The sequence below is a fragment of the Anolis carolinensis genome, chromosome 2 (genome assembly GCF_035594765.1).
Source record: "Anolis carolinensis isolate JA03-04 chromosome 2, rAnoCar3.1.pri, whole genome shotgun sequence".
Taxonomy (NCBI): Eukaryota; Metazoa; Chordata; class Lepidosauria; order Squamata; family Dactyloidae; genus Anolis; species Anolis carolinensis.
The window spans coordinates 293140379-293158552 of NC_085842.1; the positions used below are offsets into that span (position 1 = coordinate 293140379).

An 18174-nucleotide genomic window follows, 5' to 3' on the forward strand; every position below is an offset into this window, starting at 1 on the left:
TTCGGATTTACCTTGAGCCTCAAAGACTATGGACAGTTCCCCACACTATTGCTTGCTAAATAGTGTGTGTTTCGGTGAAGTGGATTATAACTTTGGACTTTAATATCATATATTGGACATTGCTTTCCTGGACTATATTTGATCTTTCCTGAAGGGTCTACTTCTGGACTATATTCTACACTTGTTTTTATTGACTTTATATAATTCTTTAATAAAGATATTAGATAGATTCTGGCCTCTGCGTATGGTTATTGGTGCTCTGCAGCCTGGGTCCTGACAGCTTTGAAGGGGACAGGCAGGTAGGTGGGAGAACTTATCCACTCAACAGCTTCTCCCTTTTGAGCAACCTTAGCTCAGAGGGGAGTGGCGAGCAGGTGGGTGAACATGCCCATTCACCTCTCCCTTCAGAGCTCTGAGGGGACGGGTGCGTGGGCAGGTGAAGCCTCACTTGCCCACACTTCTCGCCTCTTCACATATGTGATGGTGACTATTATGTGATTTTTTTTATTGTGTCAGAAGCGATTGAGAACATACTGCAAGTTGCTTCTGGTGTGAGAGAATTGGCCATCTACAGAGAAGATGCCCAGGGGATGCTCTAACGTGTTACCATCCTGCTGGGAGGCTTCTTTCATGTCCTCGCAAGCTAGAGCTGACAGACAGGAGCTCACTCCATCTCGTGGGTTAGAACTGCCAACCTTCAGGTCAGCAACCCAACTTTCAGGTCAGCAGTCTAGCCAGCACAAGGGCTTAACCCATTGCGCCACCACAGCTCTCTATTATGTGATGAAATCCATGCAACAGTCACCACTAGGTTGGATTATTGTAACGCCTTATACGCAGAAGATCTGAATGGTCAAAAATGCGGTGGCCAGGCTGCTAGCGGGATCATCTATAAGATTCCATATTACACCGATTCTGAAACAACTAATAGAACATCGGATCTCTTACAAGATACTGATCCTGACATTTAAAGCTCGAAATGGCCAAGGATCATTATATCTTAGGGACTGCCTCATTCCTTTTTTCCATCAGTGGTCACCTCGATCCTCCCAGGAAAATCTCCTATACGTACTGGGCCCTAGGGAGGTACACTTGGAAGCTACAAGGCGTAGAGCCTTTTCGACCTATGCTCCAATTCTGTGGAACTCATTGCCTCCATATGTTAGAGCAATGTCGGAGTTGCGACCTTTTGTAAAAGCGCTCAAGACTTGGCTGTTTGGTTGTGCATTTAAGGAATCAGATCTAATTTGCCAAATAGTCACTGTTAAATGTTTTTATGCTGAATGTTTTTATATTGTGGAATGATATTTTAAATTGTAAGTCGCTCGGAGCACTCTGGTGGAGAGCGACTAATTAAGAAATAAAGTGAAGTGAAGTGAAATACAATATATGATTTAGAGATGAAATTTCTAAAATAAAAATAATATTTATAATGGTAATAGTTTTGGGAAAATGTGAACTATAATAGTGGATGTCTCCAAGAGAAGTAATTATTTATTGTGACGCCCCTGGCTGCGTGAGCACTGGAAACCAATACACTGAGGCCAATAAACAATCTAATATTTTTATTAAGGAATTAAGGAATTAAAATGAAAACAAGTAGAAAGTATAGTCCATCAATAGACCTTTCAGGAAAGGTCAAATATAGTCCAGTAATATATTGTCCAATATATAATATTAGAGTTTAAAGTTGTAATCCAAAAAACCGAAACACACTCAAACTTCCAAGCAGTTTGAGTGGGGAAAACGTCCAAGTCTTTCACTAGAGTTCAGAACAAGTCCAAAGGCAAGAAACTGGAAACAAGGCTGGATACACGGCACGACAAAACAAGACTGGATTCACGGCAAGACAAGTCAAGGAACACGGCTTGGCAAGGCACAAAAAGGCTGGAAGGCAGTGGACTTAAACACAGTCCACACTTGGCTGGAAGCGAAGTTAATCCTCCAAATTCACACATTGACTCCGCGAGGACTAGCCAGTGTGGGGAACTTTTAAAGAACTTCAAATCTTTCTACAAAGCAGGTGTCCAGTGCTCCTTTTCCCAAGGGAAAAGAACTGAAACAACATCTTCGTCCAGATGCGATCCTCCCTGAGAACTCTCAGGGGAAACGAGCTAATTAGCACTCTCTCTGGCCGCTAATCGGGTGCTTTTTCGTGTTTGCGCTTTCTCTGAGCGGCTAGCTTCCCAAAAACCCCTTCTCGCAAAGGGGGGAGAGGTGCTGGGAATAGGCGCCTGTTCAAGGTCCTTTTTAATGAGCTCCGGGCTAGAATTGTCAACAAAAGGCATCTGGAAAGGAACAGCCTCTTGCTGAAACGGCAGAAATCCCATTTCTTCATCACTGTGATCCATAATGGCGCCAGGGTCACGACCCAGAGGGCCATGGGACATCACATTTATCTAGGAAGAATCTGAACAATGTTGTAGTCTGACATCTGCAAAATGCAGTCCTATATCTGCATAAAGTACAAGTTAAGTATCCCTTATCTGAAATACTTGGAATCAGAAATGTTTTGGAATTTTGTTCACTTCCCCAATTTTGGAATATTTGCTATACATAATGTCATAATAATCATCATATACATATTGCCTGAAGGTAATTTTATACAAAATATTTAAAATAAATTTGTCCATGAAACAATGTTTGAACGATCAAAAGGCAAAAGTGTCACTATCCCAATTACCCTTGTTGATAATAATCACAGATTTTGAAGTATTTCGGATTTGGAATTCCAGAAATTCTCATCCGGTATATAACTGTAGTTTTACACACAATGACTTGTGTTTAATTATTTAACACAAGTCTATCTTATCAACAAAATAGGAAAAAGAAAAGTACTGAATCATACCATCTAATATTTTACAGATGAAAATCAGATCACAGGCAGCCAAACAACATCAGAATGTCAAAATGGCTAACATTATTAATGGAAAGAAACCCACAAAAATAATGCAGAAGCAAGAAGAGGTTGCAGCACTTTGCTTTTGGCTGAGCCTCCTGGAAAGGTCATGATCATGCCCCTTGCTCTCCTCTTCTTCTCTGAGTTAACTGAGTGCAAAGTAATTTTGCATTTTAAACTTGTTTTGCAGCAATTGAAGGAGATTATGGACAAAGGGGGAAAGTGAGAGGAGAGGAGAGAAACAGAGACATTTTAAAAAACAGTGAAAATGTGGATGAATTTTGACTTTTCTTGCCAAATCAGGATAGCTGGAAGTTATGCTACATAGTATCAGGTAAGAGGTAGTCTCTTGACAAGAAAGACATTTCTCATGTAGACTATCATAGGTGAGATCTGGTGAGATCCCAAAGGAGATAAAAGGCTATGTTATGCAAAAAGAATTGAAATTACCTAGTTGTGTTGTGTCTAAATTCTGTAGATTAACTAGCAATGCCTAATGATTGTAGGAATGTGGAAGCTACTAACTCCAGCAACAATAAGGTGAGATCTTGAGGCCCCTTCTATACTGCCATATAATCCAGATTATTAAAGCAGATAATCCACATTATCTGCTTTGAACTGGATTATATGAGTCTATGCTACCATATAATCCAGTTCAAAGTAGATAATCTGAATTTTATCTGGCAGTATAGAAGGGACCTGACTCTTGTGAAAGTCCAGCTTCATGGTTCCCCAGATCATGAACTATTTCGCTAATTCATCTATCCTCTTTCTTTAGTGCTATCCTTCTGTTTTTATAAAATGATTCCCAGGAACATTACAACCATAAATATAGACTGAATGATATTTTAACAAAATTAAACTCATGATGTCTACTGAAATAAGACAGCAACCAATGCAATAACACAAAACAAAAATCCTAAGTAAACAAAGTAAAGTGACGCTGAGGAAGTAATTATACTCATATGATTTAGAATTTTCCATGGGAGCCTGAAAAATAATCAGATTGATGAAACTGTAAAAGAGAGAGAGAAAGAGAGAGAGGTTACAAAATAGAAGCTTTGAACAAGTTTCTTGGCCAGTATTACTTCACCTTTGTTGCTTACAAAGACCTTGCCTGATTCCACTTGCTGTTCCCTCTAAATTTCCAGGTTCTTCATATGATCAGAATATAATTGCTTCCAGACTGATTTGGACTGGGAAGTGGTAACGCAAAAGCAAAACAAACACGACCTTTTGCTGTATCTGTATATTTTTTTCCACTGCGACTGTGTTTGAGAGAGATCTAGGCTGAAAAAAATGGTTCAGGGAAGGAAAGCATAAATATCACAACCCCATCTCTGTTGCAACAATTTGAACAGGAGCCTATCATTGGTGCTTCAATGCAGTAATGAGAATGCTGCTACACACAGCCTAATTTTGGAGGTGCTCTGTGGGGATTCAATTCAGACCTTTGTAAAAAAAATAACCTGAGGTTTTCTTTTGCCTTTAGGCTACTATGAGTGAAAGTAAATTGAATGATCCAGTTCCACCTTACCAGGGTTCCATCTTGGGCCATCAGATGCCAGAATCCAAACCTGTGCCACCACTGTGAAATCTTTGGAAAACTGCTTTAAAAGAATGCAACAACAATAAAACATTGGAAGTACAGTTCCGAATCCTGCTGCATTTGCATAGAAAGCATAGAAGACATACCTGTCTAGAAGCAAAACAAGAACTTGACTGCCTCTCTTCAACAAGAACCGAACAGATGAAGGAAACCTCTGACATCTTCTAAATGTATGTTTTCTCTAGAGGTAAGAGGGCAGTTTTATTTGGATATTTGAATATATACACAGAAAGTGGAGAGGAATGCATATTTTTTTCCTCATAATTTTTATTGCAAAGACATGAGGAATGAGGAAGGGTACAAGGGTGGATATAAAACAGGCATTTTTTAACATTATACATATTCATCTTCTTCCATTGTTACTTTCCTAATATAAAACAGAAGGATAGAAAAGTGGATGTACAGTGTTTTGAAACAAAAGAGATAGAAAAGTTGAGAAATGGAAAATAGAAAGCCCTAACTAACACTTCCAAGTCATACCCTGTCTCTGCTGTCTTCTTGATAAATCAAAAAAATCTATCCTTTTTGTCATAAATCTTCTTACCTCTGATAGATTAACTTTCCAAGATCCCTTGAATATCATTGGGGATCCTGTTGTTCTTGTCACCAACTTCTCTATTTTTCTTTTCTTGTTATTATTGCATCCCTGTATGTACTACTAATTTTCCCCTAAGGCTGTAAAAACCCCAATATATTCATTTTCTTTTTTTTTAGTCAATAAAAGGATGCAGTTCTTCAAAATTGGAAGGATCTGGCAATTGTATAAGCCTTATTAGTTTGTCAATCTCTGCAATATCCAACATTTTTGTAATCCATAAATCTTGGGTGGGAATTTCTTCATACCCAAGTGAACATAAACAATTCTTGCTGCAGTTGCAATTTATAAAAGGAGTATCAGAATTTTTTGTTTGGTAGTGTTGAATTTGTAAGTTCCAACAGAAAGTCTTCTGTCTCTGGTACTTTAATTGTTAAGATGGTTTCAATGGTCTAATGAATTAGAATCTATTTTTTTGCTTTAGAACATGTCCAGCACATATGGTAAACAGTTTCTTCTTTTTATAACATGTTTAAGAAAACATTTTTTAAAAAAATTGATTCTATCTTTGCTACTCTTTCCAACACCATGTACCATCCATGCATCATCTTGTAGAAATTTTCTCTTAGTCCACAATATCTTGTGAATTTAATCTTTGTTTTCCACATCTGTCTAGGTGGATATTATGACCCACATTCTTTGACAATTGAATCATACAACATTTGGTTAGATGTACTTCTGTGTCTAATTTTAATAATATTTTATATACTTTTGCAATTTGCTTTTCCTTAGACTGGAAAAATATTATCTATTTCATTACCTTTCCAATCAACGCCTATTGTCTTATCAATTTGGGATCTTTCTTGTAGTTGTTTATATTGGAGCCATGAAAATTGTATGCCTGCTTGTAGCTGGATTGGATTTTTTAGATGAGCTTCATTTTGTTGTTTATTTAATACCTGTTTATAGATGGGCCATTGGTCTTCCTACATCTCTGTCTTATAGAAGGCTTGTTTGGTAGATGTCCATAGAGATATTTTTAAGTAAAGTACTACGTACACAGTACTGGCCGGGCTGTGGTGCAGGCTGGAAAGCAAGCCAGCTGCAACAAATCAACAAATCACTCTGACCAAGAGGTCATGAGTTCGAGGCCAGCCTGTGCCTGCGTCTTGTCTCTGTCTCTGTTCTATGTTATGGCATTGAATGTTTGCCTTTATGTGTGCAATGTGATCCGCCCTGAGTCCCCTTCGGGGTGAGAAGGGCGGAATATAAATGCTGTAAATAAATAAATAAAGTCTTGAGTAAAGTCAGTAATATATTGTATTTCTTAGCAGGCAGCTCTTAAAATTAGAATCAATTAATGTTTTTCATATATTAAATATCCATGCTATCCATATCTTAAATCATGTCCTTCTAATGTCCCTAATCTTTTATTATCTAATGTTATCTATTTTTTTTTCCATCCAAACTACAGAGGCAACTTCGTTTACAGTTTGGTAGAGCCATACCTTTGTGGTCTTTGGCATCTTGCCATAATTTCATCTTAATTCTTAATTTTTGCCTTTCCAAATGAATTTGTAAATATCTTTATTCCATTGCTTAAAGCAGGTATCATTTAATAATATTGGTATTGTTTGAAAGAGAAACACCATTTTAGGGAGAACATTCATTTTCATTGCCCTCAGTTTACTTCAACTGCTGCAAACAACCTTAGGTATGCAGATGATACCACTTTGATGGCCGAAAGTGAGGAAGAGCTGAGGAGCCTTATCACCAGGGTGAAAGAAGAAAGTGCAAAAGCTGGGTTGCTGTTAAACATCAAGAAAACCAAGATCATGGCAACTACACCTATTGATAACTGGCAAATAGAAGGAGAAAATGTGGAGGCAGTGACAGACTTTATATTTCTAGGCGCGAAGACACTGCAGATGCAGACTGCAGCCAGGAAATCAGAAAATGTTTACTTCTTGGGAGGAGAGCAATGGCCAACCTTGACAAAATAGTGAAAAGCAGAGACATCACACTGGCAACGAAGATAGTGAAAGCAATGGTATCCCCCATAGTAACCTATGGTTGCGAGAGCTGGACCATAAGGAAGGCTGAGTGAAGGAAGATAAATGTTTTTGAACTTTGGTGCTGGAGGAAAATCCTGAGAGTGCCTTGGACCGCAAGAAGATCCAACCAGTCCATCCTCCAGGAAGTAATGCCCGGCTGCTCACTGGAGGGAAGGATATTAGAGGCAAAGATGAAGTACTTTGGCCACATCATGAGAAGATAGGAAAGCTTGGAAAAGATCATGATGCTGGGGAAAATGGAAGGAAAAAGGAAGAGAGGCTGACCAAGGGCGAGATGGATGGACGATATCCTTGAAGTGACTGGCTTGACCTTGAAGAAACGGTGGGCGGCGACGGCCGACAGGGAGCTTTGGCATGGACTGGTCCATGAGGTCACACAGAGTTAGAAGCGACTATATGATTGAGCAGCAGCTGCAAACTGATTTCAAAGTGCAAAAGTGCTTTTCACTTACTGAGTAGGGATGGGGTGTGAAGAAAGGGGAAGAGAGAATTTTGCCCTGCCCAAATAGGCAAGAGCAAACTTTTGTAGCCACTCCTTGCTATGTGTTCTTCTTTGGAGGTAACTTTTGCCATCTTGGTCATACTCTCACGTAGCTTGTGTGCCAAAATGTTGGATGGTATGAAACGGTGACAGAGGGATTTTAATAGTAAAGATGGCTCCTAAATGGGAAATCAGACATATAAATATCATTAGCTGTTCATACACATTAAAAGTAAAGAGATTCACCTCTTTCAAAAGTGCGTGTTCATTCAATGCATAGAAATAGCAATCATATGCGTGAAAGTTCTCAAAATTCCACTACTAAGGACTATTACCTTTCAACCTACTTACACATTAAAAGAAATCTCTTTTGTTTTTGATTAAGTTGAGAGTTGCCCGCAAAAAGGTCTGAAGTAACAAAGGGAGAGAGATTAAAGTCTGCCAGGCTGAAGGATAATATATGTTAGCATGTCAGACTCAGAACTTTTGTTTGATCATTTTCTACTGGAATCACAGATGGCATGGCTTTTTGTTTACATGGCCTAATGTTCAACCATGCATATAGCTTCCCTTAGGGTCCTTGTAAGCTCACTATGGACTCCATGAATAATGGTGTTCTTTGCTCAAGGTGTCAGTGGGAAAAATGCAGTGTGATTTTACTGTGATTTTCACATTTCCAAACAGAAAATCTGCAGTAATCCAATTTATGCCATGGCAGGGTTTGCCATTATTAACTTTAAACATTCATTATTTCAAAGTAAATCTTTTATCAGGGACCTGCTCCATTAATTAATCAGCCTGGAGAGATGGAAGTACTTCCATTTCAATCTCTGAGTCACAGTTCAAATTCATAATCAAAGAAGATTAGTCCAGCAATAACTAAGTCTAGCCAAATAACGTAATGCTGTAAATCTATATCCAGTTACATGCTTGCATTTTCATGAACAATGTTTATGCATGTATTAATTTTCTTGCACTTTTCTTATATATGCATTTTCTTACAATAAATGTTTCACAATCCAGTGTAGGGTTTCAAAACAATTTCTACTAACACAGGTTGAATCTCCCGTCTCTGGAAATCCAAAATAGTAAATATTCCAAAAACCTAAACTGTGATTAGCCCCCTTTACAATTCTGCACATGAAACAACATTTTTTGTACAGAAAATAATAATGGTAGATAGAAATATTACTTTCGGCACATTTGTGCAGAGGAAGTCCTTGAAATACAATGTTAACCAGGATTTTTCTCATCAGTGCTTTTGATGCCCAAGAAACATGTTTTCGACAATTTCCAAATATTTGTTAAATATTCTTTCTATGCATAATTAATATGGTGCTCACTGAAGAAAACATATTGTCACGATCAATTCAGCCTTGTTTTTAATGATTTTTCTGTAGAATTGCTGGGTGTTCTCATTGATAACAGATATTTGTATATCATTGTATATATTGTTTTTCCTTTTAGAATGTTTTTGGTCTGAGCTTTTACAAGTTTTTGTACTTTATTGCATATTTTATTGAGATCAATATATATATATATATATATATATATATATATATATATATATATATATATACACACACACACACACACATATATATATATTCTAAAGACTCGCCCTGATTAATTGCAAACCACAGGCTGAGTAATTCAGTTCAAACAGTTAGGGCCACTACCAAAGGGGTATAGCTGAGGAGTGTATTACTGAGGTACCTGGAGCCTCTGTTGAGTCAACTTTGATGGATTCCTTTCGGCTTGTTTTGCCTGATGACGTGGACAAGATCCTTGGAGCGATGAGACCCTTGCCCTACTTGGCTTATAAAGCTTGCCAGAGGGGGGTTGGTCGACTGGTTTTTGAAGATTATCAATGCCTCACTGGAACAAGGGCAATTCCCATCTAGCCTGAAACAGGCAATTATTAGACCAATTCTGAAAAAGGTATCACTTGATTCCTCAATTCTATCAAACTATCGACCAATTTCAAACCTCCCATTTCTAGGCAAGGTTCTGGAGCGAGTGGTTTCCTCTCAACTCCAGAGATTCTTCGACGACACCGATTATCTCAACCCATTCCAGTCTGGCTTCAGGCCTGATCATGGCACTGAGGCAGCTTTGGTTGCCTTGGTGGATGACCTCCGCAGAGAAGTGGACAGGGGTGTGTGTTCCTGCTGGTTCTCTTGGACATCTCAGCGGCTTTCGATACCATTGACCATGGTATCCTTCTGAGACAGCTCTCTGGGATGGGCCTTGGGGGTACTGCTTTGCAGTGGCTCCAGTCCTTCCTGGAGGGCCGTTCCCAGTTGGTGAAGCTGGGAGACGCCTGCTCGGACCCCTGGCCTTTGACCTGTGTGGTCCCGCAAGGTTCTATTCTGTCCCCCATGCTCTTTAATATCTACATGAAACCGCTGGGAGAGGTCATCCGGAATTTTGGAATTCAGTGCCATCTCTATGCAGATGACACTCAACTCTACTATTTCTTTCCACCTACTTCCAAGGAAGCTCCTCAGATCCTAGACCAGTGTCTGGCTGCTGTAATGGGTTGGATGAGGGCCAACAAGCTGAAGCTTAATCCTGATAAGACAGAGGTTCTCCAGGTCAGTTGCTCAGCCGATCAAGGTATAGGGTGGCTACCTGTGCTTTACGGGGTCACACTCCCCCTGAAGGCACAGATCCTTTGGGGGTCCTCCTGGATTTATCACTGTGACTTGATTCCCAGGTATCGGCAGTGGCCAGGGGGGCCTTTGCACAACTAAAGCTAGTGCGCCAACTGTGACCATACCTCGAGAAGTCTGACTTGACCATGGTGGTCTACACTCTAGTTACCTCAAGGATGGACTACTGTAATGCACTCTATGTGGGGCTGCCCTTGAAGATGGCCCAGAAATTGCAGTTGGTATAACGGTCGGCAGCTAGTTTATTGACTGGAGCTGGTTACAGGGAGTGGTCAACCCCCCTGTTCAAGCAGCTCCACTGGCCGATATCATTCCGGGCCCAATTCAAGGTGCAGGTTATTGCCTATAAAGCTCTAAAAGGTTTGGGACTTGCCTATCTTCATGATCACTTCATCCCTATGAATCCGTGTGATCTCTGAGATCTTCCGGGAAGGCCCTCCTCTTGCTTCCATCTTCCTCACAACTACGTTTGGTGGGGTCGTGAGAGAGGGCCTTCTCGGCAGTGGCCCCTCGACTCTGGAACTTCCTCCTCAGGAGATTAGGTTGGCTCCCTCATTATCCTCCTTCAGAAAACAACTGAAGACTTGGATGTTTTGGCTGGCCTTTGGTGAGACAGTCATTAGCTAATCAGCCCCAGATGGTTTTAGTAATCTATCCTGTATTGATTATGTCCTTACCATTTATGTGTGTAGTTTTTTTTATCTTCATACTGCTATTTTAGTTGACTGGTTTTTAACTGTTATAATATTCTTGTTTTATATTGTATTACTGTTTTTATCTTTTATATTGTGATTATATCATGTTGTTGTTTATCTTGTCCTTATGTTGCTTGGGCCTTTGCCTCGTGTAAGCCGCCCAGAATCCCCACGGGGAGATGGTGGCGGGGTATAAATAAAGTTTTTATTTATTATTATTACTGGAAGAATTGCATGAATCAAATGCATGGACTATATGTGAGTGTAATACTCAGAAGAATTGTGACTGTATTATTGGTTTGTGTTGAAGTCGCTGTTTTCTTGAACTCTGCTTATACAAGCGTAAACTTGAATTTTGCATTCTTCTATTTTGAGTTGCTCATCTTTGAATAAACAAATCTTCTGGACCTGCACACACTGAACAAACAGAAACTGCATCCAATGCTTTGGATGGGTTACATCTCTCTACCTCCTTAGTTGAATAGGCTATGACCAAACCTGTTTGTGTATTGTTCCTCACTTTATTGCTTGTAATAATTCTTTAGTGTTCGACAGGAAGGGTCTCTTCCATCATGGGCTTCATACACAGGAAAAAATAACTCTTGCATGAGCAATTAATCTTAAGAATAAACACACAGGAATTAGCATTTAAATAGAAATTAGACTCCAGACCAGTAACCAAATGTCATAAGCTTAAATGGTCAACTCATACTTTCATGAGCAGACTTTTGGTAGGCCTTTGGGGATTGTGCTCCTCTGTTCTGTCTACAAAACTGTATGGTTCCAATTGGGGATGAAGAACTAGGGTTCTGCTCATTTCATGACTTCATTTTTTTATTTATATAGAAGTAGTTACATGAAAACAAGATAGTGTGTTTGTAGTAATCTTTGACATGCATGTCCAGAGGCTGGAGAAGTGATTCTCAGAATACCCCATCCAGCATGGGTAACCAATATACTAATTGAGAGTTGCAAGCTGTAATCTGAAAAGTATTTGAAATTATGGATACTGGTGTCAAAAATGACCAAGAACCACACTATTTTTCTGTTTTCACCACAACTATCCAAGCTATGAAAGCTGACAGATATAAATATCAGTGTAAATAATATTAGGAATCTTACAATGACTCCTCCTCACAATATTTAATTCAGAAGTAGTGTTTTTAATTGCAGAAGGGAACGTTTTCAAGTATTTTGTTGTTATGTACCTTTCAAGATGAACCTATTAGGGGGGTTTCTTAGCAAGGGGGTTGCCTTTGCTTTCTTCTGAGGGTGAGATACTGTGACGTCAACGAGTGGGCATCCATAGCTAAGTGGGGATTTCAGCCCTGGTCACCAGAACTGTACTCCACTACACCAGACTGATTCCTTTGAAGTATTTAGCAGTGTTTTTCTCTTAGGATATGGAAAAGGATACCTGATATGGATCTAATGATTCATTTCTATGCATTCCGGAGGCAAAGATAGATATGCCTCATTACAGATTTGTACTGCTGCATGTTTATGTTCCTGTCAAACTTCATCAGCTCACAAGCTAATACAAAATATAACCATTAATGTGAAATTGCAGATTGCATGGTATGCTCTTTTAGTTTAAAGTGCTTTGGGCAATTGTTCAGTGCATTACAAGACTTACATTAGGAGCAAGCATTTCCCTCAGTTCCTGGGGTCACACACTCCTTCACTAGAAGACAAAGGGCTGCAGGGCTCATGCCCAGCACCATTTTTTTTTTTTAAAAAACACACAAACATGTCACCACCCTCTCTAATGCCATAGAGAGGGTTTTCACTTGTTTGTAATTTTGGGATTTTTTAGAAGAGGCCCTGTGGTTTCTGGGCCATAACATGAGCTATCTTCCCGTGATGTGCATTATGTATTGAGTGCTAATCACAGTTGCTTGTAGCTTATCATTCAAGCGTACAGACAGAAATTTTAGTGAAAGAGGCAGTTCCTGAAGGAACAGGTTCCTACTTGCTTTCTTTGGGAGATAGGCTAGGGAATATCTTCTTCTGTCTAGAGGGAGACCTGACACCACAACAGCTGGAAGGAAAGGAAGAAGTTAACTAAAGTAATAAATCTGTCCCTCACTTCCAAGGATTTGCAAATTTCAGCAAGGACTCAATTAAACTCTGCAAACTACAAAGTATTTCCAAAAGGTGGACATGATTTGAAATAGCTGTATCTCTCCACTCACAACTCATCCATGAATGAAACTCTTGCCCCTTGAAAGGGTGGAGCATAGAATTTCAAATTATGATTGCCAGATTCCAATTCCAGAGCATTATCAACTCCTAGCCTCAGTCATTCAGAAGATAAGGCCTATTGAGATATTCTCCATTTGCAGAGTTATTTCTTTAGATTTGTTTTTGGCTCAAAATGGATAGTAAAACTTGATAACCTGACAACTCATTAAACCATTTGCAACTTTTTGTGTAATCATAACATGTTGCCATTGTGAAATATATTGTTTTGAAATTGGGACTGTCATTTTGAAACATCTTGTATAGCAAGCTGCTCCTTTTCTAAGGGAACTGGAGATTTGTACTCAGCCCTTTCCTCTTATCTGGTCCATTAAAACTGGAGATGAGCCATGGATACTGGAGACTCAGGGCTAAGCCCTGAGAGCTGGCAACCTTAGAAAGTAGGGATGCCAGATGTTCCATTTTTCACAGGTATCCTGTATTTGGGCTCAGCTCTGTATTGGTATAGGGCAACCCAAATATTATGTCTGAGAGTGGATGAAAGCCACATCCTTATCAAGCCAGCCCGAAGCATTTTCCTTACCAACGAAATGCTGGGATTTCAGCTGACACAACACTCTTGCTCTTCCTCTCTGCCAGCCCAAACTGGTACAAGTGGCTAAGTAAAGTTCTCATCCCATGATGGCTGGCTTGTCATTGCAAAATGTACATGAGTTTTTGGAATCCCTAAGAGATTTCAAATCTTCCACATTTGTAACTTTTGCCATCCTGACCACACTCTAATGTTTCTTGGACACACGTGCCCCCATTTTCATCTGAGAAATGCTGAAAGATATATTATCTATGCCTTGATTTTATTTTTCTGAAGAGCAATCTGCAACTGAAGAAAGCAAAATGTTAGTTGGCTTCCATTGGGTATATTCATGGAACATCTTAATGCAATTAGGGCTTCTTCAACCAAAATAAAGTGGCATTCCGTTTGCAAAAGCAGCTGCTTGATATGAATAGCAATGAGTGAGGGACACACACAAACAACTGCTGAATGAGAAAGTATGTTTGGGATCAATTTTTATGAAAAAAAGGGACCGGTGCAGCACAATGACTGGAGGAAGCAGGAGCTCAATTTTTTTTTTGCTTAATCTCTGTTGTTTTTCTTTTTAGTATGTTAGATGAGTGGCAGAATGAAACAAAAGGTAGCTGATGTTTTCCTGGAACTACTGAGAAATACATACAGTGGAAGATTTTTTTTTAAACTGCATTTGAAAGCCCTTACTGAAAGAGACGAAAGGATTTTTTTTTGCTTTTAGCATTAAGGATCAAGAAACAAATCCAGTTTTGAACTGTGAGGTGCAATTACGGCAGCTGAGGAAGAGATAGAAACCTATAATTTGCAACTACGTGTTTTTGTTGTTGGACGTCTTTGAGGATTGGAGCACCCTGTGTGGCATCTGATAGAATCCCATGATGAATTAGGGTACATCAGCGCCCTCGGCTTAATGTTTCATTTATTAAACTAAGATTCCTGAATTATTCAGCAGCAGCCACTAACAGATGCCTTCAGGCAAGAGACACAGTACATCACAAATTCATAGCCCTACAAGTGTTCAATCCAGGTGACAGTCTAAAAGAAGATGGCATCAAACTACAAATATGACAGTTGGCATCATGAAATCTTATAGTGCCTGGAAAGTTTTAACATGAGTCTATTATTTTTCACTGGAAAGGAGGGGGGCAACAGAGCTGTCATTGAAACAAAAGAAAACCCATGAAAAGAAGCAAACACTTAAATTGCAGATGCTTTATGATTTATAAAGAAATTGAATGCAAGGGGGTTTTCAGAGAAAGAACAATTTGTCTGTCTTATTTAATTGTCTATCCTGAAAATATTAGTTCAGCAGAGTGCTTCTATAATTGAGAATGCAAACAAGTGGTGAAAATATTCATGTGCTAATAAACACTATACTACTCTAAGTTTTTTTAAACAATGAATTCTAACAGCCCAGAAAACTCACAGCAACCCAATGAATCCTAATGTTTGGTTTGCCCTCAAAACCTTTGCCAAATATACAAGCCCTGAGTTCTGTACCAATATCCAGTTACTGTCAAAGCCCCAACCCTCAAGCAAATAGTCTAACCAAGAGGGAAACAGTAACAGAGTAACACAAGAAAGAATCCAAATGTCCATTCTAGGGCTGTGAGCTGGTTACCGGAGTGTCTAGAGTACTAGGTTGATTCAGAGTCTGTAAGCCAAGGTCCAAGGTAAGTCCAGGGTTCAGGAAACACAAGATATCAAGAGTCCAGGGTCATGACTTCTACAACTAAGGTTGCAGCCAACAATCATGTATCAGTCTTCAGTTCCTTAAGTCCTAAATTCACAGATATTACCTGTTGCTGGCTCTCTTCTCAGCTAATTTCAAAGACCTGCAAACCTGGAGTTGTTAACTCTTCCTCAGCCTGCTCTGAGGAACTTGCTTGCACTTATTCAGGAGGCTGAGGAATAGTAGCTCCTTCCATGGATGTTGCTTCAGAGCTTGGCTGGGGGGGCTACTGGGCACTGATGGGCTCCAGCTCTACTGCTGGGGCTTCCCCCAGCATCTCCTCATCCACACGTCCCAAGATGTCCATGACAAATACACTCATAATTGTGTAACTGACAGATTAGACTGGCTTTCTAACCAAACAGCCAGAAATTCAAACATTATCCTTTCCACTCAGAACTGTAGTATCTTATAGGGTGTGTAGAACAAACCCAAGATTTTGTGATACCAGCTAAAATGGTCTAGTAGTCTAGAAACTAAATATTTCTTTCTGCTGAACAAGCCCAAAGCCTTGGGTAATCAATGTTCCCACTGTTTCCATAGATTCATCATCAATAGTTATTGTATTTCAGGTATTCTGTGGGGCACTTCCACTTACAAAAACTTTTCTAATTGCTTACTCTTTACATTTTCATCAGGTGGTAGGAGTTGTCCCACTGGTAAATATAGAAACATCTATATTGTACCAGTCCTAGTGTAATCTGTGGTATGAATTTTAATAAGTGATTGTGTTTTTCCTGAATTCTGTTTGGTGATTCTATGTTTTATTCCACTCAGTTTTTCTTTCACTTACTCCCATCATGGTCTCCGGACCTCAGGAGAAGGGCTCTGTAATTGTGGAACTCCCTTCGTAAGAGAAATAGGGACTAATTTACATGTATAAAAGGTCAAAAAGGGCAGGACACGAAGAAAAAAGTATAGCATTATATATAAAGTCAGCTCACAAAGGCTACTGTAAATATATACCCTCTGACTCCTTATAAATCCAGAATAGTGTTATATATAGAAAGAATGGTGGCATATTGGAAGTTCCTGACAAACGTATTGAAAGCAATCCAGACTAACTAGACTCAATTTTCTCAACATATTGTGCCTGCCTGCCATGAAGTTTCTGAAACTGAGGAGCATTAGAAGAATGAGTTTGGGAAAGAACGAAACAGACAGATGTTTCTGTCGTGTTATACAAAGATAGTTTATGGTTTGAGTGCTGAGGATGAGAATCTCACTCTATAATGTTGGTCATGAGCTACTGATGTTACATGGAAGCAAACCATTTAATCAATTAAAGTTATTAGGTTAAGCTACTAATTGGCTGGAAAGACAATGAGGTCCTAGTTTGCTCTACCCTCCCCCTCTAACATTGTTCCATTATTCATAAAAAGGCACCCCCTCCCCAGTCTCTGTTTCAGAGTGTCAACTTCAGGGGCTTTAAATAGGAGCCTTCTAGCTCATTGCTCAAATCACAGTAACAACAGTGGTTGGCTGTATGAGCATGATTGTGTTTACTGGCCCTTACATAAAACTGTCTGCTTCTGAGGCTTGGTAAATAGAGAAATCATCAAAGAGGTTGTCAGGGTCTTCTGCACCACTGAGCTCTTCAACAAACTAGGCTGATGCTACTATAGTTTTGCCAAAATGCTAGAATTTTGTAAACAGTCACAGTAACCTGCCTTCTAATCTACTCGATTTCTCTGGCTTTGAATTCTGTCCTAATAACACAATCTACCTTTGGTGTTTTCATAGGCCTTGACCCACAGCTTGGTTAACTTAACCTAGGAGGGCTTTGTCAGTGTTCTATCATGAAATTCAATGGGTCCTAAGCATTTTAAATCCAGGATTTGGATAAATTAGTTTTTTCACTGAACTGACAATCATGGTGAACAGAAAGAATCAAAGAGAAGAAATTATAAAAGCGCAACAAAGGAACTTCCCTCACTTTGCTTTGATAATATTGTGGTTATGCAGCAGTGATAGGTGAAAGTAGTTTAGACAGAAATGAAAGGAGAGATTTTGAGAAAGATAAATGTGAGAAAATATTTTCCATTTGCAAGTTCAATTAAATATATAAATAACTGGATTCATACTAAGATAGTGTAGTGGCTGTAAATAATACTTGATGCATGATTTCACATTGCTGGAAATTTCTGGTCACTTCAAGAAGCAAGAAAGAGGACACATCTATACATTCAAAACTGATTTAAATTAGCTGTTTCAAATCCTAATTAATCTTAGCTGAGACTAAGCAATTCAATAATTTCAACCTCATATGTTCTGGATCAGAGTTTAGAAAATACTCTGTTTTGGACTACAATTTCAATGAATCCTGCACCAATCCTGCACTATTGGCTGGACATCTTGGAAATTTTAGTCCAATAGGCATCCCTCATTAACACTGTTCTGGGTTTATGGAAAGAAATTATATTCTACTCAGTCTTCAAAAATGATGCCACTTGTCATTAGGCATATACATAAAATTTGCCACATAATCTAGTGTGATCAGATTTTCTCTCTCTCTCTTTTTTTAAAGGGTGAGTCTTGTGATGCTGGATTGCTTTGTTTCAACAGACTCTGTGTCACTGCCCTCAAAATTCATGGTGATAATAATAATAATAATAATAATAATAATAATAATAATAATAATAATAATGGTGATGGGCACACTGGGTGCCGTGCCAAAAGATCTCA

At 39.1% G+C, this 18174-nt stretch overlaps 1 protein-coding gene across 2 annotated transcripts in view; it reads left to right on the plus strand.

Moving 5' to 3' along the window:
- The window catches only part of htr1a (5-hydroxytryptamine receptor 1A), a 235025-nt gene that overhangs the window by 121743 nt on the left and 95108 nt on the right, over positions 1-18174 (plus strand). For both annotated transcript variants that reach the window (XM_062972387.1, XM_062972386.1), the window contains exon 2: positions 4392-4695. The gene's annotated coding sequence lies outside the window, so the exon portion shown is untranslated. The remainder of the gene's footprint in view (positions 1-4391; positions 4696-18174) is intronic.